We start from the raw sequence: 23400 nt of genomic DNA, 5'->3' as shown, positions 1-23400 counted from the left end.
AATCTATCACTGTTGATTCACTACTGAAAATAGTTATGTTATTCTTGCAACAACCACATTAAACCATTTATCTTAGCAGGGTCCTCTTAGATTCCTTGAATTAAACCCTTCAATTTGTAGTCTTAAGAAAGTCTTATTCAGGTTTGGTGAGTCTTTTTGAGGAGAGGTAGGATACATTATTTTCATTTACCTCTTCACAAGAGGTCTACCCTAAACAGATTAAAATCATCTGAAGGAAGCAAGAATAAACCAGTATAACACACACCTAGACAGATGGAGTTAAGCATCACTGTATTCCCATAATTCTCTTCATTAATTCTCTCTCTCTCATATGTAAACAATTGCATAAATATGCACACACATAAACAAAAATTCCTTCTCGATCTATCTGTCTGTCCACAAACCACCACGCACTCCTCTCTGTCCCTCCTCTCACTGCATATATTTGCATACACACACACACACACACACACAACTTCCTTACTAGCTATCTTTCCACATACCACCATGCACTCTTCTCATGGAGCTGTCTACTCCTCTCACTCTTGAGTCCTTCCAGCAAAATCTAAGATTCACTTCTATACATTAGTGTAAGAACCAACACCGTCAAGCTATGACTTCTTTCATGCTCACTATGCTATTCCTTGTCACCACTCTCAACTGCAATCCTCCTTCCTAATGAAAACCTTCTAACATCCCATCCTCTACACTCCCAACCTTGACCATCACTGTTTATCAATCTATCTACCTATAGCCAGACACCTTAATCCTGCAAGGAGTGGCAACAAACAAACCGCATTCATGTCATCTTCTCTCCAACTAACACCCTCTTCTCTCATATATCTTTTTCCCCATCCCTCCATATCATTCTGGTCTCTCCTTCCCACTCATCCCCTCAACCACATTCACATACACCCTTTTAGCCAATCTCTCATTCTCTATCTTCTTCACATCACATAGCATTCCTCCTAACATTTTCAATCACATCCACATCAATACCATAATACCTTCACTTCCCCATTTGTTTGTCTGTCTGTCTCTCCAAATAACTACACATCCTCCTCTCAAACAGCTCATTTCCACTGCCCTCACTTGTGCTCTTCCAACAAGGTCCAAGGTTCACTTCAATACATTGCTGCTGTTGATAACCCCAGTCCGTCTGTCTGGCTGAGCAGACCCATCAACCACAGGCAAGCTACTGCCCTACAAAGCTGGCCTGTGCAGTGAATTGATGGTACCTTGTGGTTGACAGCAACTTGCAACAGTGATGCATGGGGAAAAGTGTGGAAACTTGGTTCCTCAATGGATGTTGTATTTGAGTCTCCCCACCTAGTTAACAGGGGCACCAAATTAGGCTCCAGTGCACCCCATGATCTGGTTATATGGTTACCATCCAGCATTGTAAATGGTTTCCTGGGTTATAGGAAACCACTAGGTTTGACACTCATTGCAAAGCCACTTGAAGCAGAGAGAAGAGAAATAAAAAGTGACAAGAAGAAGGAAAGGGAGAAGTAGGAAGAGATGAGGGCAGACAAAACAAAGATGAAGGAGGACGTGGATAGCACTACATCAAATGAAAGGATGATGGTCACCACCACCTACCACTAAATGAGGATCACAATACTGTCACACAGCAACCTTTTACCTTCCATGCTCACTTCCCTATTCACCATCCATCCATTATCCAATCCTACGTTGCCCCATGAAAAGTGTAGGAGCCCTGGGCTAGGCAAGTTGGTCCTGACACTACCTAAATATCTGAATGTATTCAGCCTCACTATGCAGTGCAACTTCATTTCCCTAAAAGAAGCATAACTTTACTCTTTGCGACACTCACTTTCAAATTTCATTTCTTGCAAACTTTCCAAACATTCACCAAGTCTTGCAGCTCCTACTCATCTTCTCTTAGAAGAACAGTGTCATCAGCAAACATGAGTATATGCAATTACATACCCTACCCTTTCTCACTAGGGTCACTCCAACATTAACTACCATGCCTTGTATTCCACCAAATCATAATACAGTACTCCACTAGTGAATGCATCATAGGCCCATATTCTTGTCAGTCAGGGAAGCTATGTAGGACCTTTTCCTATGCAATTTATATTGGTTCTTACACCTTACTCATCCACTGTGTGTGATATAAATCCTTCCAATACTGCCATACTCTGCAAATATAACAAAGAAAGGTGAAAAGATATTAACCAGCCATATCCAAAAATAAATAATTAAGATAGAGGTGCTATGGAGCCTCCTTTCCTGATGAGAATATGGGCCCCCAGCCCACAAATTCCCATTTTCAGCAAAGAGCACATCATCTTTTTCCACCCCTCCCTATTCATCACCTCATGTTAGGATTCATCTCACAGTGACAGCTGCACTGAATGCTAAGTTCAGAGATGATGTTCATTTCATTCAGTTTCACACTATCATCTTTACTAAAAATCTCTGTTTCTTATGTTTCTGCGACGCTTACTTCCACACAAAGCAAATACAGTATTACATATTTGGAGTAGAGATTACCAATGGAATCCTGTACTGAGCAATAAAGGCTTCTATACACAGAATGCAAGTATTGTATTTGGATACCTAACTATATCATTAAAATCTTTAATAATGACACTACCTTGCTTTCCAAAAAAAATGCTATCCTTTCTCAGTTTTGGCATATGAATGAAAATAGAAAACAGTCAGAAAATTCACAAAGAGATATTGTATCTCAATTTAAGCATATGAAATAAACATTTTACATTTCAAAAAATCAGGAGTACACTAGACTCTCAAACGTCCAGCATGTGGTGATCAAAGGGATATTGAAATGTGATGTACTGATGGAAATTTATGTAATACCCTTCCCAAGCCACCTCCAAAGGGGGGTTTAAACCCCTATAAAACTCTACAACCATACTGTACAACTATTCTAATGTAGAATAACAGCCTTGAATACTGTAATAAGCATGAAAAAATGGCACTGCATTGTACTGTACAATACTACATACTGTACACCCATCACCCAGAGGCACAGTTAAGCACGACCTGGCAGGTTAACAAGGCAGACAGAAAGAGGAAGGCAAACCTAACCATGCATGAGAGAGATAGCAAATCCCACATGGTTTGTGGCAGTTATAGCCAGGTGTCGAGCGAACTTCATCGCCACAACCTTAACCCTGGTAAACATTCGATTTTTTTTTGTACGCTACCACATTCGTGGTCACTATTGTGTGCCATTAAAAAAAAAAAAAAAAATACCTGGAGTTGTTTTTATTAATCTTACAAGGTACGGACTTTAAATGTACTCTTAACACTACAGTCTGACAGAAAAAAAAAAAAAATAGTGTAATCCTCCAGGGATTTTTAAAAAATTAAGTAAAGACTATTGGCACGAGTATAATGAATGGATCCCAATGTCCGCTGACCAGTGGGGGAGTGTGGGGGGCAGCAGGCTGACTCCCAGTCTCCTGGCAGAAAAACATCGATTTTGTCCATGCATTAAATGTCTAGTACTGTAACACATTCGTGGACACTTTTATAGCCTACACCTGTGTTATATGAAAAACCTAGCCAAGGAGTGCGCACCAACTACCTTCACGCAACACAGGGCAACATTTTAGGAGGCTACTGAGAACACCACCCACCTGGGCCACACAGAAAGCAAGGGCCATGTGGCCGAAGTTTGCTTGGGTCACAATAGTGTCCTCAAATGCGTTCCAGGGTTAAGCCCCACCAACCGCACCATGCACCACTGCTCCATTACCGGTGGTACCACTTCAACACGCCTGGTCTAAATCCTGGTGCTTGGGTCCGGCCATTATTTTCCATTCAAGACATTGGGATGTCTGCCCATATTCAGTCTCATACTGCAAGATTTGTTCTCATGACTTCCTGATGTCCTGCAGGGCCGTACAAGGGACACCAAAAAAACTCAACCCCATGACTCACTGACCATCCCTCATCCAGTTTCCAGAAAATCTCCCACACCTTTCTGAGAAAGAGGACCTTCCTAGGGTGCTCTGCAGGGGGAGATGCCACTATAACATATGCAGCAGAAGGCACGAACCCAGCACGACATGCAAGACAAAAATGACAAAAACACAATGAATTCCATTGTAAACATGATTGCCACATGTGTTACAATACTGGACGAAGGGTGTAGAGCTGCAGCCTTGGGGGGACGGAAAGGGACCAACATACTGTCATCCAATTTGGGACAAGATACACGAGGAAAGAGTACAGTATGAGATATACTGAGAAGAAGGGATATACATACAGTGGGTGTACTTAATACGAATATGGGAAGAAAAAAAACAGGGACATACTGGTAGCAAATTAAAAACTTGCCACATTTGGCAACATCAAAAGCAGTGATTTAGTGATGAGACTCACAGTGATGAACTGTTTAGGGGGTTCCTGCGGAATTTTTAAAATTCAGCCCAATTTGCTACGACAGATATTGACACCTGCCAGACAATGAGCCAACGGATATTTGAGAGTTTACTTACAGAAATTAAAGGTAGGTGGGGGTGCTCACCATCCACTCACTCGATGTTGTGCTGCTCTCGGGTGTCTGTCCTTTCCTCTCCTCCTTCCTTCTTTCCTTCCATCCCCTTCTGTCTTTCTTTACTTCATTCTTTCCTCTTCCTTGTGCCTACGGGTGACTCTACACGCCCTCTTCTATCTTTCTTTCCTTCATTCTTTCCTCTTCCTTCTGCCTATGAGTGACTCTACACTGAGTGACAAGCAAAATGGTTTCCTGTACACCAGGAAACCATTTACTATGCTGGATGGTAACCATATAACCAGATTATGGTGCCTGGTGGTTTAGTGGGCAATTATGGTGCTCTACTCAGATTAAGCCTATGCAGGTTTATATCTAAGGGATGGTTGGGGCTTACTGCTCAAGTAATGCCACTCAGGGATGAGTGAGGTTGGTCACTCTCATCTAATATGTCAGGACCAACTTGCCTATTCCCGGGCTCCTACACACCTCATGGAGCAACACAGGATTAGATGATGATGATGAATTTTTTCAGAAAACATACATTAGCCTTCTCAAAGAACTGTTCATTGGCTTTATCTTGGGTTCAGTGAGTATTTCCTGAACTACCGTATTTTGCAGCATATAAGACACTGCAGTGTGAAAGATGAACTCTAATCCTGGAAGGGCAGTTCTGAGAAAAAAAGTTTGTCTTGATCAAGACTGCAGAATGGCTGCTTGATATAAGTACAGTAGTTTTAACTCAAATACACACTCAACTTTCAGAATCTCTACTCACTACTGTTGATCAGTCACTGGTTTCTTCATTTTTATGTAAAAGAATACAGGTGGGTCTCGATTTTATGAGCTAATTGGGAGCAAGGATTTTGCTCATTAGCCAAATTCTCGTTAAAAAAAGTGAAGAACTTATGGGAAAAATAGCGTTAGGGAGCAAGGCCTCTGAGCAACCTCCCCCCAAACCACCAAAACTGACTTTCTGATCATTTTAAGCTGGAATAAGGGGTTCATATACCTAACAGCATTAGAAAATGGAAGAAAAATATATTCAACAAGCAACTGGATGTCTTAGTTGGGTTTGAGTGTCTTCCGTGATGTATGCCAGCTGGGCTCCACCACCGCTCAGCTGGCTCGTTTCCTCTCTCTGTGGCCTGAGAGGATGCGGTGGTGGGAGGCTTGTAGGAGAATCAAAGGCCCAACTCCTCCACCTCTGCCTCTGATGACAGAGACGAGAGGAGGCTCTCGAACCCATTGAAACCTTCCTCTTCCTCTTGAGGTGGCGACGGTGATGAGGATGCTGGTGGCTGTGGGGTGAGGTATGCTGAAGGCTTGGAGGGAGGAGGTGTAGGGGAGCTGAACAGAATCCTGGGAACTGCCTCGTTCGTACTGGGTCCTGGATCCAATGTTGATGTGCTAGTCGAGGGGCAAGGTTTCTTCCTGAAAAAACTATCGATGGTGATCTGGGATGCTTTCGCCTTCTTCTGATGGAGGAGCTTCTCGTACCCTGACAGCAGCTTCACCATCCCTGTCTTGAAATTCATTGCCTGGTTAACAATAGGGTCTGCGTCCAGCATATCGTCTACCACTCCCATTGCTCTGTTGATGATGTCACCGAGGAACTTGGTGGTCAGCTCCTTAATCTCAGGTAGCTTATCCTCCTCCACCGCCTCCTGCTCTAGCTTATCCTCCTCCACCGCCTCCTGCTCTAGCTTATCCTCCTCCACCGCCTCCTGCTCTCGTTGTTCGTTGAGCTGGAAGAGGTCATCATCTCTCATCTCCTGTGAGTGGGACCGCAGGAGCTCCTCCACGTCCTACTGGTTAACCTCGTCAAAGCCAGCAGTCTGTGCGAGGGTAATGATGTCGTTCTGCATATTAGCCACCGGCTCACCCACAAAGCCACGGAAGAGATTCATACACTCAGGCCACAACAACTTCCAGATTCCATTCAGGTTCCCCTCCTTCACCTCCTCCCTGGCTTCCTTAATGTTGTAGGCCTCCCAGAATTCCTTGACGGACTTCCCAGCATCCAGGGTGTCATTAATTTTCCACATACACCTCCTGGTGTAATATGCCTTAAAGGAGGCAATTACACCCTGGTCCATAGGCTGCAGTAAGGCAGTGGTGTTAAGTGGAAGAAACACCACTCTTACATTCGGGAACACTTCCTCGATGGTTGTTGGGTGTCCCGGGGCGTTATCCAGGATAAGCAAACACCTGTTGGCTAGGCTGTTCTTGTCATAATACTTCTCAGGAAGGGCACAAAGTATTCCGTCATGTACTCCAGGAACAAGGTCCTCGTCACCCAGGCCTTCTTGTTTGCCTGCCAAACAACAGGGAGGCTTTAGAGATGTATGCCGTGCAGCGCCCTTAGATGCTGGGAGTGGTACAGCAAGAGAGGTTTTAGCCATGCATCTCTTGCAGCACTGCCACCGAGAAGCAGAGTTGGGCGATCCTCACTGGCCTTGAAGCCAGGTGCCGATCTCTCCTCCCGCGAGATGTAGGTGCGGGGAGGCATCTTCTTCCAGAAAATACCAGTCTCGTCCAGGTTAAAGACCTGCCTCGCGTCGTAGCTGCCCTCTTCGATGATCTTCCGCAACTGCTCAGAGAATGCCTTAGCTGCGTCCGTATCAGCACTCGCTACCTCGCCTTTAATACTGATATTATGGAGGTTGGCACGCCTCTTAAAATGTGCGAACCATCCAGCATTGGCCGTGAAGGTGTCACTAACAGGACAGGGCTTGCCATGGGCCTGGCTGGGACCCCCACCACCACTACCCCCAGAGCTAGCATCACCACTGGGGTCAGCATTCGATGTGCCACCGTCACTCGTCACATCACTCGCACTCGCACTACCTGCACCACTTGCGTCAAGCTACTTCTTGCACTTTTCCCACACTTTCACTGTTTTGGCTTGGATCAGGGCCTTGGAGAGAGGCATGTAGGCATGGGTCTGGTCCTCCACCCAGACTCGCAACAGCCTCTCCATTTTCTCCATCACACAATCACAGGCAAGGGTCTAGGTAGCATTCAGAGGCACACGGGACGAAGCAGCCAAATCAATCAGTTTCTGCTTGTTCTGCAGGAAGGTGCACACAGTCAAGGACAAGAGCTTGTAGGAAGAGCAAGACTCTGCCATGCGCACACCACTATTGTGCTTCCTAATTACCTCCAGTTTCTGGGCGACAGAGATAGAAAGCCGAGCATGCTTAGCACTGGGAGCACTAGGGGTCGCAATGGAATGCTTAGAAGACATGGTGATACAGTAATCCTGGGCACAGAAAAAAAGTATGCTTCAAGACCTACCTTGACCGCACAAGCTTGGCTGGAAGAATGTTTACAAAGATAAGACGGGAAGAGGCTCGCAGAGCTAGCATGCGACTCATTTCCTAGCCGCCAAGGTAAACATGGCAGACAGCTGTGGTGTGACCCTCGTCTCGATTCTCGTAAGTTCAGATTTTTACCTGCTCGTTAACCCCTACACCGCGGGCTTGTTTACCAATGACTTGCGTGTGCCGCGGGGTTATTTGGGCTCCGACAGACTCTCAAAAAATATTTGCCAAAAATCAGTTATTAGTCCTAGAATAATAAAATTACATATGCTTATGGCACATACCTTCAGCTTTCTCCTGGAATGATTGTTGAGCCTTCGTCAGTTACCGTAGGACTTGTGGAGACCTCTGAAGAAGGGTAACGAAGTCTCCACTTTACACTTCCCGACAACCCGTAATATGATTACCACAGCCAGATACAAACACTATAAACACTATTCTACAATTTTCAAGTAGTTTGGGATCCATACTAAAAAAAAAAAAACACTGTGAAAGCAATGGAAATTACGAGTGCGTCTGATCGTCGCACTGGCACTAGTTCGCTCTTAGTAGTCTGTCATTTATTATTCATAAAACCCCTCACACTTTATATTTCTATTACTATATAACACTTATATATATCTACAGTCTTTATTCATAAGTTTCCTTCAGTAGTATTAGTTTATTGTCACTGTAGTGATTCAATTTCTTTCAGTAAAATACGTAGCATTCACTTTCTCGTCCTGTATACTGGCATTGAGAGTGAATGTCACTTTCAACTTCACTCTCATAACTCATAGCATTCAGACATGCTAGAGTGAAACTTTCACTTTCATTACTCCTAGGGTATATACTCGTATTCTTATAATACTACTCATTTACATTTCTGTTTACGTTCTCTATTTTATTTACGTTATTTACATTTCTATTTTATTTACACTGTGTTGTGCACTGTCACTTGAAATAACTTATAAAACTGTTTTCCACTGTTCACGTATATTTACATTCATTACTTTCTCTTGCTGTTTACACATTATTTACACATTATTTACAATTCCACTTGCACTGTTTTACTCAATAGAAAGATCGTAGTCACTCTTTTATCAATTGTCAGCCCTTTACCTCTTTCCACACGAGGTTTAGTAGGGGGTAAAGGTCACAGGGCCATTTGCATGGGGGTGAAAAAAGGCCTTGAAGTCAGCAAGAAGAAACATACGTACTCTCACTTCGGAAGTTGAGAGTAACCTGATAACGGAGGGCTAGCGTGGAGGCCTGCTAAGGGGTTATTCAGGGTTACCAATATTACTTCTTGAAACAGCTAAGTCTAGCACTGATATGATTGGCAGGAAATCTAGACAATACATTATAAATTTGGTAGTTCCAGGTGAATGTAAATATCACTTAGGCTTCTCCCTTCCCTCCTTATATGTATATTTATTTCGAAAATAGATTAGAGGCCTACTTAGGAAATATATTTTCAGAGCTACCAATGTTAGATCTTGAAACATCTTTGTTTAGCACTGATATGATTGGCAGGAAATCTAGACAATTCCAGGTGAATGTAAATATCAATTAGGCTTCTCCCTTCCCTCCTTACATGTATATTTATTACGAAAATAGATTATAGGGCATATTTCAAGGGGAAAAAAACAGCGAAAATTAGCGAACGAGTGCACGTGAGGTGTTGTCAGGTGATAATTAGCCAATTCCAGGTGTTTGGCACTCTCACTTACCTTATTTCTTTCTTGTATATATTATTTGGTATAAGAATAGGACATAGGGCTTATTTCAACAGATGAAATCAGTGAAAAATTCCAGGGAAGATTTACTTAGAGTAGCACGGCCGGGCAGGTGAGAGGATAGAGTAATGGAGGGGGGGTAGGGAGGGGAGTCAAGAACGGGGAGAAATGGCTAAATTGTCAACAATGGATGGGAGTACAGATGAGATTAGGAGTGCTGACTAGTGTTGGACATTGGCAGTACTGATAGATGATACAAGCCCCCACTTGGAAGCCCGGGTGAATTCAAAATAACACAGAATCACAAAAGCGACGCCCCGCAGTATGATCCCTTGCTCCCAAGCATCACGAAAGTGACGCCCCGCAGTTAAGGGGTTAAACAGGTGGTGGTGCAAATTCCAAGACCTTGTATTAGCGACTGCTCGTTAACCGGGACCTGCTTGTACAAGAAAAGGAAACAAACAACCCATTCCTTACATAAAGTTACTTTGTTCCACGATGCCATGTTGACACTGTTTATCTTTATGAATTGTCCAATTTGTTTCATACAATAATTTCAGGATTAATGTTCATCATCACCATCATCAAAATCATCATCCAGACCTCCTTTCCCACCCTAGGGCAGGGTGAGGAGTAGATATGTTTAGACAACCCGAGCTTGCCCAATCCAATGGGCCAAGCTTCCATTCACTCATCATTCAAGCCCCCGGAAGCCTGGCTTTATCTGCTACGCCAAAAAACTCTCACCACAATCTGTACCTTCACTTAAACATATCCGATTGAGTCAATCATTTAATCACTTAATTATGACAAACGTTTTGGAGAATTAATGTTCATCTCTGTTAAACTTTAATTAATATGTATCTATATCCAGATGAAATATTAATTTTCTTAAAATAAATTTCAAACAACTCAATAAAATCCATCCTTTCATTCATTTAAGAAAATACAAATGCCATTAACCCCTACGTGGCAGCTGACAAGTATATCGGGCACGGGGCAATGCTGGTTGACGTGTATAGCCACAGGCGTCTTCCCGCAATCCTTTGAACTTTAACTTACCCTTACTCATTGACGTGACCATCTGGAGACATGGGGATAATTTCAATTGAAAGAGGAAGAGTTGGTGAGTCTTATATATCTTTCATTTTATCTCAAGCCTTTATAGTTTAGCAGATATTAGGGTCTGAAGTAAGGATATTTTTTCCAAAATCACAGAAATCCCTAGTAGGGAGGAGCATGCACCATTGAAAAACCTTCAGCATGTAGGGGTTAAAAGTAGAAATACACGTTACCTCCAAATCAGCTGCTTGCGTGTATGATTGTGCTAAGGCTGCAGTGCGTGTGGATGGTGAACTGAGTGAATTTTTCTCTTTGAAGGTTGGGTTGAAACAGGGATATGTCATGTCTCCATGGTTGTTCAATCTGTACATGGATGGGGTAATAAAAGAGGTACAGTTGCATCCAGGAGAAACGATACAAGTCTACTTGTTTAGTGTACTATGGTATCCATTGGTGCTAAGATTTGGAACCGATTCCCTCAGTTATTGGCGCACTGATGACCCGTGCACCAGGCAGTAAGTGAAACGGTTCCACATCTCACCAATTGTAGACACGACAGTAGCTAATATGAGCAGATGTATATCGTTTCTCCTGAGCGCAACTGTACAAGGTAGGGTAATGGATGTTGGAGTGGCCCTGGTGAGAGAGGGTAGTGTTTGGAAACTCCCTGTACTGTTGTTTGCAGATGATACTGTGTTGTTGAGTGAAGACAAAGGAGACCTGCAAGGCTTGGTGGATGAGTTTGGGAGAGTGTTTAAGAAACGGAATATAAAGGTGAATGTAGGGAAGAGTAAAGTGATGGTCTTTGAGAGAGGTGAAGTCAGTGAATGTACAGCGAGGTTGGATGGTGAGGAACTGGAAAATGTGAGTACGTTTAAGTACTTGGGTAGTGTGATAAGGATGAAGGTTTGGAGGGTGAAGTGCTTGAAAGGGTACAGCAGGGAAGAAAGGTTCCTGGTTCCATGAAAGCAGTGATAAGAAGCAGGGGAGTAAGCATAGAAGTTAAAAAGTTACTACATGACAGTATTGTTATACCAACTCTAACGTATGGGAGTGAAGCCTGGACGTTGGTGGAAGGACACAAGTCGAGAGTAAGAGCAGTGGAAATGAGTTATTTAAGAGGAGCCTGTGGAGTCACATGGAGAGACAGGCTAACAAATGAGGATATAAAGGAGCGCTGTGGTGTGGATATGGATGTGACAGGAAGCGTTAGGAGGAATACACTGAGGTGGTTTGGCCATGTGGAGAGGACGGAGGGTAAAAGACTGACGAAGAAAGTGTATGTGAGTGAGATGGAGGGGGGAACATGGAGGGGGAGGCCGAGGATAAGATGGAGGGACAAGATGGAGAGATATATGAGAGAGGGGGGGTGAGAGTTGGGAGAGCGGCAGTGAAATGGCAGGGGACAGGGCGACGTGGAGGCGATTTGCTTGTGGCCACCCCGAACGGGACTGAGGTGTCTGGCAATAGATAGATAGATAGATAGACAGACAAACAACACATACCAGAATAAAAAAAAAAATCAAGTACAGTGAACATTTCCAGCATTTTAATTATCCTAAAAATATCCCATACTTGTACGATTTGCACTTAACCCCTCTGATGTTACAGTATTTTCCCACATTCAGTCTTGACTCAGTGCTGTATGAGACTACTGTAACTTGCCACTGATGTCTCATACCTACAGACAACGCATTCATTTCCGTAACTGAAAAAACATACAATACTGTACTTAACCCTCTCATACACGAGGGCTCAGTAAAAAAATCTAACCGCTTGCACTTTTACAACACAGGTTGCATCCACGTGAAATCCAACCACTCGCACGTTTTTGATTCACACTGCGTCCCATCATATAGGATGAAGTAATTTTTCAACCACGATTTTCGCTTGCCCCATTCAAAGTTCTCCCCTGCCTCTCCTTATAAATGTCTTATGAAATTGCTACATGTTATAAATTAATAAATGATCTTCCTAATGGGAAGAGAGAGAAAGAGAGAAAAAAAAAAATTACCATATTTTATTGTTCCCTCATTTGTTCAACACTGATTTCTCACAGATATATAAACATTTCGTCAATGCTTGTTGAGAGAAAGTTGCAGAGCATTCAACAAGCACTTTCAAAATGTTTATATCTAAATAATCAGCATTGAATAAATGAGTGAACGAAAAATATGGCAATTTATTTGTTCCTTTTCTTCTTCTTTCATTAGAAAGATCATTTATTTATATATAACATGTACATTAGTGGCTTCATTCCAAAACAGTTACAAACTAGGGCAGCTGAATGAAATCTTTGGAAACATTTTACGATGTAGAGCCAACCACTACTAGAGTGGACAGGTGTGGTCAAAGACTGTAAGATATTTCTGTTCCGTAAGCCATAAAAAACTTTCCAATGGAGTTAGAAGTGTCATTTTTTTCTGAAAATCATTGCAAATAAATGCTCTATAACTTTCTCTCAACAAACATTGATAAAATGTTTAAGTATCTGAGAAATCAGCATTGAATGAGTGAATGATTAAATACAGTAATTTCTTTTCTTTTCCTTTTTCATTCATTAGCAAGATCATTTATTCATTTATAACATGTAACAATTTCATAACAATAGTTATAAATAATGGCAGGGGAGAAAGTTGAATGGAAACATTTTCCAATGTCATGCACACTGCTGAGTGAGAGATGTGTGGCGCATCAGGGCTGAACCAGCCTGTGGGGGTCATGCAGTACTTGGAAGTGCTTCAATACATGCTGCATCGAAAGACTTCAAGAGGGTTAACAAAATACCAAATGGAGTACAACTCAAGTCTGACTGGTAAAGTGCAAACAAGCTTTTGAACATTATTTCATTGCCATCAGTAATTATGAAACCTCGCAACCCTCTAAATACCTCTACAAGAATATAAAAATGTGGCACGTGTATATACACACTAAACAAAATGCAAACTTCAATACTTTACAACCGAAGTTCAATATAGCGAGGCTGCTTGGGTGCAGGTTATACAGCTGTCTCTATCTTCTTCCCTCAGTATCACTCCCTCACTGTCAGTTATATTTGTCTCACAACATCAACAATTAACAAAGCATACTTAACTGTTCAAAATTTACTAATAACAGCCTTTCACCTCAAAATATACAAAATAAAGTGAAAACATCCACTGTTATGCCTTAGTAACAATGCTGCCTCCCAGCTGCTACAGCATGCACGTGCACTTGCACGCACACACACACACACACACACACACACACACACACACACACACACAAACAGGTTTACAAGCCACAGGCAACACTCACTCAAGATACTCGTATTATAGTGAACTACCATTGTATTGTATGTGACAGCTCTAAGAAAAGTGCAAGAAAAATGCAGCCCCATTCTAAAAAATCTGGGCATGACTTTGTACTGGAAATGCCTGAACACCATACAAAGAGCCACATAAATAAAATTAAAGATGGACAGGTACTGAGACAGACTGACATTCATTCTACCACCAGACTCCCCTACACACAAAATTCTTCTCAATTAATGTCATATCAAAATCCTGCATCACTCCCTCAGACATTCTCTACAAGTTTCAGTCAAGAGGTTAGGTGAGCGAAGAACAGAGTTCCTTTTTCTTATCCTGTTTTTTTCTAACAGTTTAGTCAAAGAAACTGCCAAGCATGGGCTAACTGACCAACTGCAATTATTCTCTTATTATTGCTAATGCAAACATTTTTACTGAGCACATACAAAAGTTTTCAAACCAGGAGCATTTGATTCAGTCCACACGAACCCCTTCAGTACAAAATGTTTCCTGAACTAAATAAAACCATCTGGCAGGCAAGATTAAATTACCTATAAAATACATTACAATACTGGGTTGAAAGGACTACAATAGGTGGTTGATCACTGTGCCCCTACCTGGACTCTTCCCACACCTCCCTCCTTCATTACATCCACACCACACTCATTCCCAGGTACACATGCATTAGGTTGCATTCACCATCGCCGATCATGATCGTTTTGCTAGGGCTGCAGTAAGGCAGACGGTGAACGGGATCATTCACTCTAATTGTTTCTTCTGCTGTGAAATGGCAGACACTGCTATGAATGCCCATCATGCACTGCTAATTTCAAATACTGTATTAATTATGGATGTTGGAGTGGCCCTAATGAGGGAGGGCAGTGTTTGGAAACTCCCTGTATTGTTGTCTGCTGATAATATCGTGTTGTTAAGTGAATATGACAGGGAGCTGCAAGGCATGGTGAATAAGCCTGGGAGAGTGTGTAAGAAATGGAATCTAAAGGTGAATGTAGGGAAGAGTAAAGTTATGGTCTTCGAGAGTACTGAAGTCCCTGAATGTACAATGAGGTTGGATGAGGAGGAAATGGAAAACGTGAGTGCATTTAAGTACTGTATTAGGGTAGTGTGATGAGTAGGCATGGAAGTTTAAAGGGTGGAGTGCTTCAAAGGGTACAGCAAGGAAGAAAGGTTGCTGGTTCTTTGAAAGCAGTGATAAGAAACAGGGAAGTGAGCATGGAAGTAAAAATGTCGCTGCATGTTAGTATTTTGATACCAACTCTGAACATACAGAAGTGAAGCCTGGACCTTGTTGGAGGGACAGAAGTCAATAGTGAATGCAGTAGAAATGAGTTATTTGAGAGGAACATGTGGAGTCACATGGACAGACAGTGTGTCAAATGAGGAAGTGAAGGAGAGTTGTGGTGTTGTGTGGATGTGACAGAAAGCATTAGGAGAAATACACTGAGGTGGTTTGGCCACGTGGTGAGGATGGAGAGCAACAGATTAATGAGGAGAGTGTATGTGAGTGAGGTGGAGGGGGGGAGGGGGGGGAGGGAGGAGGAGGCCAAGGATGAGATGGAGGGATGGAGTGGAGAGGTATATGACAGAAGGATGTGTGAGCTGGGAGCAAGGCAGTGAAATGGTGGAGGACAGGGTGACATGGAGGCGATTTGTTTGTGGCCACCCCTTACAGGATTAAGGCATCTGGCAACAGACAGATAGAGAGAAAATATTAATTATGTTGCTAACTGGCAGTCAGGGGGGGCAACCATTAACCTCTCATTCATTGTAGTGGTACTCAATTTCAAGGTAGCTCAACACTGAGTGGCAAGTAAATGATTTCCTGTAAACCAGGAAATCATTCAATATGCTGTGTTGTAACATCATAAACAACCAACACGTGTTCTCTATATGTCAACAGGTGGGTTGGCAGAGGGTTAGTGCCCCTCACCAGAAAACAACTAAATACCGGTACAACAAGAAACCTCGAACCAGACAGACAAACAGGTGACAACCAAGGACCAAACAAAAAGGACATGGTAGGGATTGCAACATGGATGTAGGAGGTGCGAATGATGAAGTGAAAGAGAGATTGTGCAGGTGATTATGGGTGCAACACTAAACACATGTGGATTAACTGAGACTAAATGGATATGTGCGAGTGTGAAAGAGTGAGAGTATGGATGGGGTACAGGGTATATGCATGGAAGCAGGTGAGAATGAGAGGGCAAAACAGGGTGTATGTATTCTTGTGTGCAAGAGATACAAGGTAAATATAAGAGAGTATGGATCAGCTGGTTCAAGGATTATGTGGGTAGGATGGAAAGTAGGATTACAAATGTAGGCGATTGTTTGTGTGTACGCACCAACGCAAGGTCGTGCAAGCAGAGTAAAAGAGTTATAGGCACATGTGAAAACATGCATGGAAAGTTTGGGAGGATGAGAGTGTTTTTGATTGGAGTTATGAATGGAAAAGTAAGGAATGTGAAGGTGGATGGAGTAGTTGGTGAGCAGAGTGTGCTTGAATAAGTGAATGATAATGGCAGTGCTCTAGTCGACATTTGTGCACGGAGGAAGTTGGTGATAGCCAATTCCATCTTTAGACACAAAATGATCCACAGGTATCCGTGGCAAGTGAAGAGAAGGGTGAGTGGTGAACTGAATGAACGGAAGGCAATGACTGATTGTGTGTATGTGGATGAGAGTATGAGAAGGTACGTAATGGATGCAAGAGCATGCAGAGGCTGGGGGAGTAGACTTTCAGATCACCACCTGGTGGTGATGAAAGTCAAGGTTCAAGTGCAATGGAGGAATAGAAAAAGGGAAGGGCAGGGGGAAATGGTCCATGCAAGGAGGGCAGAAATGTTGCAAGAGGATGGAAAAATGGCAGAATATACGAGAGAACTGGAGGAGCAATTGGGTAAATATGGTTTGGAGCAGATGGGGGAGGTGGAAGGTGTGTGTAAGATATTAAAAGAAGAAATCTGTGAAGCATGTGAGGTGGTGTGTGGGGTGAAGAGAAGACGAAACAAGATGCAAGGAACAGCATGGTGGACTGAAGAGGTGAGACAAGCTGTGACACAAAAGAAGAAAGCATATAGTGAGTGGATGGCAAGCAGAGACATGGAGGAAGTTGAGAGACAGAAGACAGTTATAGGCAGAGATGAAGAGAGAAGTGAAAAGATTAGTAAGAGAGAATGAGACGAGAGTAGATGAAGAATTTGGACAGAATTTGAGTCTAAAGTGGAGGGAATTAGTGTAAAGTAGAGGGAATGTAAGAAAATATTCTGGAGGGAGGTAAAGAGAGACAGACAGGGTGATAAGAGAAGTTAGTAAGGGAATGAAAGATAAAAATGGTAAATTGATAATGGAGAAGGGAGAAAAAGTGAGCTAATGGAGAGAACACTTTCAGGAACTGTTCAACATACAGAATGAAAGTAATGCAAGTATAAGTGGCTGGGGAATGACTGGGAGGAGTGAGAGGAGAAGGGAGGAAGAGATCAGTAGGATGGAAGTAATAGAAGCAATGAGGAGTCAAAATGGGGAAAGCCCCATGAACTGATGGAGTGTGTGGCGATGAAGCATGGGGGAGAGACAGTAGTAGAATGAGTATGGAAGATGTGCAGATTCGCCTGGGAGGAAGGTAGAGTCCCGGAGAATAGGAAGTCAGATACAATTATTACCTCGTACAAAGGAAGAGGGGAAATAGAAGTGTGTGGTAATCACAGGGGCATTTGTCTTCTTAATGTAATAGGAAAAGTATATCGTAGGATGCTTACTAAGAGTCAGGGAAATAACAGAGGAATTAGCTGGAGAATATCAGGGAGGTTTTAGGAAGAGAAGAGGTTGTGTAACTCAGATATTCATCCTTATGTCATTACCGGAAAATTTTCAAGAGAAGGGAAAGACGTTGTATGCAGCCTTCATGGATTTGGAGAATGCCTATGACAGAGTGAATAGACAAGGAATGTGGAAAATACTAAGATTATGGAGTAAATGGGAAGCTGCTGAATGCCATGAAGAGTATGTATGAGGGTGCTAAGGCTGAATTGTGTATGGATGGTGAACAGAGTGACTTTTTCTATCTCAATGTTGGATTGAAACAGGAATGTGTCATGTCTGCTTGGCTGTTCAATCTGTATACGAATGTGGTTATAAAAGAGATACAAGGCAGGGCAGCGGATGCTGGAGTGGCCCTAATGAGAGAAGGCTGCGTTTGAAAACTTCCAGTACTGTTGTTTGCTGATGATACTGTATTGTTAAGTGAAGACGAGGGGAACTGCAAGACTTGGTGAATGAGTTTGGGAGTGTGTGTAAGAAACAGAATCTAAAGGTAAATGTAGGGAAGAGTAAACTTATGGACATCAGGAGAAATGAAGTCATTGAATGCACTGTGAGGTTGGAGGATGAGGAAATGGAAAATGTGAGTAAATTTAAGTACAGGCGACCTGCACTTTACAAACGATCATGCAATGAAAATTTGCCTTGAAGAAGATTGCGTTTTACTACCCTTCAATTCCCTAATGAATGCAAAAATTCAGCTTAACAAATTTTTTTCAGTGGTCAATTTTAAACCAACCACACCATTCACTCCCACCCTACCATTCAAAACAGTACAGTACCTAGCAGCTTACCATCTACACCATACATGTGCAAAACCTTCCACTATCCTTCTGTCTACTTTGTCACATGCTTTTTCCACATCCATAAATGCCATAAGCACCTTATAGTCCTTCTCACAAGCCTTCTCCACTATCAGTCTCACTGCAAATATTTGATCCACACATCCTCTGCCACTCCTAAAGCCTCCCTGTTCATCACTCACTAGGACTTCTGATATCTCTCTTACTTGCTTTACATTCATTCTTCCATACACCTTCCCACAACACTCAATAAACTTATGTCGCGATAATTCTTGCACTCACTTCCCTCACCTTTATTTTTGTACATGGGTACAACAACAGCCTTTTTCCACTGTTGGCAGTTTCACTAATCCATGCCTTCTTACATATCTCTTACAACAAGCACTTCATTCTGCTCACTCCAATACAGTTAATCATCTTTGCATACACCTCATTAATCCCTGCTGCTTTTCCATTTTTGAGCCACTTCACAGTGTTCTTCCCCTGTGTGAGGGTCACGTTTCCAGGCACTGCATTCCTTCTCTATACACCACTATAACCAATCACATTTACAGTCGCTCTCCTCTCTCTACTCCTATTCATCAGGCTTTCAAAATATTCTTTCCCTCTGGTCCTTAATTCATCCCCATGTGTTAACAATCTACCACTTACATGCTTCACAATTTCACACTTCTTTCTGCTGTCACTTCTACATTTCCACATCTCTTTCCAGAATAACTTTCTATTTTCAGAGTGTCACGAGTCAGCTAGTGACATTGGCTTTTGAGGGAAACCACGAACTCAAGTGGAATCCCAATTTATCGTTCAGTTAACCGCTCATCGGTCGGGAGTCTTTTCAAATCAATTTTGCATTGTCATACGTGATCGTCTTTGTGTGAGACATTTAGCGCTTCCGCTGAGCGATTTGTTTTGGGCGCGTTTCGCTCACTCTAGCCGTTAAAAAAAGGCGGCGATAGCTCTTCTTTCTTTCCCACGAGTTGAGCAGTCAAGTGTCTGCCGTGACGGAGTGAGGTTCTGTGCTCCAGCAGTGAGAGGTCAGCTGGCACCCAGGCTCCACTAGACTACAGTTCTCCAGGCTCCCACCCTTCGTTGGTGATACACTGCAATCATTGACCAGTATTTCCTTTTCGTTTTCCTAGACTTAAGAGTTTAGTTAAGGTGTTTTTCCTAGACGTAAGAATTTAGCTTTTGAGTGAGTGAGTGAGAGTGCGATCTCATTAATTTGATTTTGAAACGTAACGTTAAATTTATTTTGTAATCAATAAATTTAACAGTTCTTTTTCTTGAGCTTAATGTAATGTAAACTCGTGTTTTATTTCTCCACGATTAAGCTTATTTCCCTCATAGCTCCTAGCTTGCATAAACATTTTGCCATTCATAACTGGTACTTAGGCCAGTCTTGTTGTATTAAGCTTAAAATCAGTTGTGCCTCCTAGGAGTTAAGCATCAGCAAGAACCTGATATTATTAATAGTATTAGTTATTTATTGTCAGGGGTGAAGTAACTTTCTCCAGAGGCTAACAGTACTAATAAATAGCAATTGAGTAATTAGTCTCTGCTGTGTACTGTTGAGAAAGTTTATAAATTCTCGTTCTTAGAGAATCGTGCGAAGCAACCCAACGTAAAGTAATCATTGCTTGATGTAGCAAGATAGTTCTTATTCCTGCTGTTCAGTATTAAGAACATTATCCTTTAATAATTGCTTTTATTTAAAAACCCCGTGACAATTGGCGACCTCATTCCAGGATATTAACTCCTAGCTCTAAAGCTATTCACGAGATAGTGCTCACTCGTTCATATTTAGGTATTTATCATTAAAGTTTATAGGCACAAGTTTACTGGTGGTTACCGTTAATTTAGCAAGTGAATTTTTGCTTTATTAATCCACAGAGTTCTTAACTCTATCTAGTACTTTATTCTTGGTAACGCCAGACGATTTTATTCGCTTCTGGGAAGTCGCCGTACCCATTGTGTTAATTATTGAGTCTTCCCAATCATTTGCATTTTTGCTTTATTCTTATCCAGTTAACTAGATAAGACTGGTCACCACTAGCTTGTGTCTGTACTCTTCACTTGTGTTTATTAGCATTCGTTTGCGAAGTAGCAGTCAGTACTGAGTCGCTAGTTATTTAAATTGAGCTAGCATCATGGCAGCCAGTGCTTGTGTACAGGAAGCCAAAGATATGGGCCTCACAGACCCAGAGAAAATTCAGAGGTACGTTCTCTCACAGTTTAATTACGAGCAAGAACGTGAGAAAGATGCTCGTGAAGAGCGTAGAATCCAACGCGAACACGAGCGAGAACAGCGCGAACACGAACAAAAACAACGCGAACTCGAGTTAGAACAAGAGAACAACGCGAACACGAGCAAAAACAACGCAAACTCAAGCTAGTACAAGAGCGAGAACAACGTGAATTCGAGCGTGAACAACGTGACAGAGAACGAGAACACGAACGTGCCGAGCGAGAAGCACCCGAAAATCAAGAATATGAAATGCTGAAGCTCAAGCGAGATTCCTTGGCTTCAGATACATCTGGTGAGGTTGGTCAAAGCTCCAAGAGCGTTCTCCCTGCACATGTCCTGGTGACCCCACGCATCAAGCTTCCTTCATACAAGGAAGGCGAGCGAATCGAGCCGTGCATAGCTCGTTTTGAGGACATGGCAGACATGTATCAACTGGATGAGGCAGCTAAGCGGCTCCAATTTCTTAGTTTATTTGAGGGCCCTGCCCTCAATATTCTCCACAGAATTCGTGGAGACAATCTCACGTATGAGATGATGAAAGCTGCACTCGCTAAGGCGTATGATCTCACAGTAGACGACGCCAAAGTTCAGCTCATGCGAGCTCGTCTCCAAGACAAGGAGACAGCTGTTCAGTTCCTCGACCGTCTCACTGCTTACTTAAATGAGTGGATGGAGAAAGATGAAACTCCTTCCACGCGTGAGGGGATAATTGACCTTATGCTGCATACACAGCTAGAGAGGCCGTGGCCTGCTGAGCTCATAGCACAGCTTAAGATCTGCCAGGAGAAAGATGCCAATCAAATGGCAGAAAAGGCTGACGCATACTTTACTGCATACGGGTATCAAACTCGCAAGCAGCATATCTGGAACAGAAAAGCTGATAAATCTGGGAAACCATCTCAGATTGAACCCCACCAACAAGGCCATTCTCAGAATAATGGCCAAGGACCAAATCTGCGGAAGGACCAGGGGCAAAACACTCAGAAACCTGAGTGGAAGAGGTACAACAAGTACCCTAACCAGCAGCAGTATCGGCCACGCAACCGACCGTCGGGACAAACTTTTTCACCACCAGCTCAAAAGAGGCAGGAAGCGAACGCAGCCTTCATTCCTCAGCAGCAGCACGGTGGTCACGTCCCTACCAGTATGGGTACTCCCCCACAGATCACTAGTCCCACAGTGACAGTGAACCCCCCTCCACAGATGGCCAATGTTCCATCTCCACAGGCAGTGAGTACAACCCCTCAAGTATATAATTCTCAAGGCACAATGTTTGCCGCATCAATTCAGCAGCCTCATGAGTGGCTAGCTGCTTCCTCCACAGGCCCTCCCACAGGTGACAGTACCTTCCTTGTTCAGCCAGGATTTGTGGGAGGCATTCCTGTGAAGGTCCTGAGAGATAATGGTTCCTCAGGTTGCTCTGTCAAGCAGAGTCTAGTTCGGCCTGAGCAGTATACAGGTCGACAGATCCATGCAAACCTTATTGATGGATCAGTGAGATTGTTCCCTGAGGCATGTATCCAGGTGGCATCTCCATTTTATACTGGTACGACACTCGCAGTTGTCATGCCAGAACCCTTATTTGACATTATCGGCAATACTTCCGGTGTCAAGGATAATTGCACCGAACATGACACTACTCAGACTTCGGCTGCGGTAACACGAGCCATGGCTGAGGCTCCAGACTGTGTCACCCCAGTGATCATTGAATTGCCGCAAGATCTGATGTGTAGCCAACTTGTTGTAAAAGAACAACATTCTGACCCGACACTTGCTGCCGTGCGGAACAAACAAAAGGGTCGAGTGATTAATTCACGGGGAGGTTGAGCCAAGTTCCTTCGCAAACAAGGACGGCTCTACCGTGAGTCACGAACACCCGAGGGCGAGGTTCGACTGCAGTTTGTCGTTTCCGCCAAGTACCGCCTAGCAGTGTTACAATGGGGTCATTGTTCAGCCTCAGGAGGTCACATGGGCAAAAGGAAGACCCAGGGCCATATCCGAGCTGACTTTTTCTGGCCAGGGATGGGACGAGACATAGATAGTTTTGTGCGTTCCTGCAGTGTGTGTCAAAGTAACACCACTAATCAGGGACATGTCCTTCCTGTGCCGTTCATAACCACACCCGTAATCTCTGAGACAGTTGAGAGACAGGGTAGTGGTGAAGTGGGTGCAGACCCGATGTCTCACCCATTGGCCCCACAGGACACATCATGTCCAGGGTCTGTACATACATATTATGTACTGTAGGTTAAGGGGGAAGTTTGAGAACTCCGCAGAGGCGACTCGAGGCTACGGAAGCCCGAGTTTGCACAAGGATTCTCAGCTCCCCGATATTAATATAAGTACTGTAGGTTAAGGGGGAAGTTCGAGAGAGAACTCCGCAGAGGGGACTCGAGGCTACGGAAGCCCGAGTTTGCACAAGGATTCTCAGCTCCCCGATATTAATATAAGTACTGTAGGTTAAGGGGGAAGTTCAAGGGAGAACTCCGCAGAGGCGACTCAAGGCTACGGAAGCCCGAGTTTGCACAAGGATTCTCAGCTCCCCAATAGTGATATAAGTACTGTAGGTTAAGGGGGAAGTTCGAGAGAGAACCCCGCAGAGGCGACTCGAGGCTACGGAA

At 43.2% G+C, this 23400-nt stretch overlaps 1 protein-coding gene across 1 annotated transcript in view; it reads right to left on the bottom strand.

The window, feature by feature from the left end:
- LOC145394076 (transmembrane protein 209) overlaps nucleotides 1-23400 on the bottom strand; it is a 478224-nt gene that overhangs the window by 359987 nt on the left and 94837 nt on the right. The gene's annotated exons all lie outside the window — the stretch shown is intronic.

Source organism: Coenobita brevimanus, chromosome 26, assembly GCF_032717465.1.
Source record: "Coenobita brevimanus isolate Jiangsu-jjx chromosome 26, ASM3271746v2, whole genome shotgun sequence".
NCBI lineage: Eukaryota > Metazoa > Arthropoda > Malacostraca > Decapoda > Coenobitidae > Coenobita > Coenobita brevimanus.
Note: the sequence above shows the minus strand (reverse complement) of the source record. Positions and strands in the feature narration are given on the sequence as shown.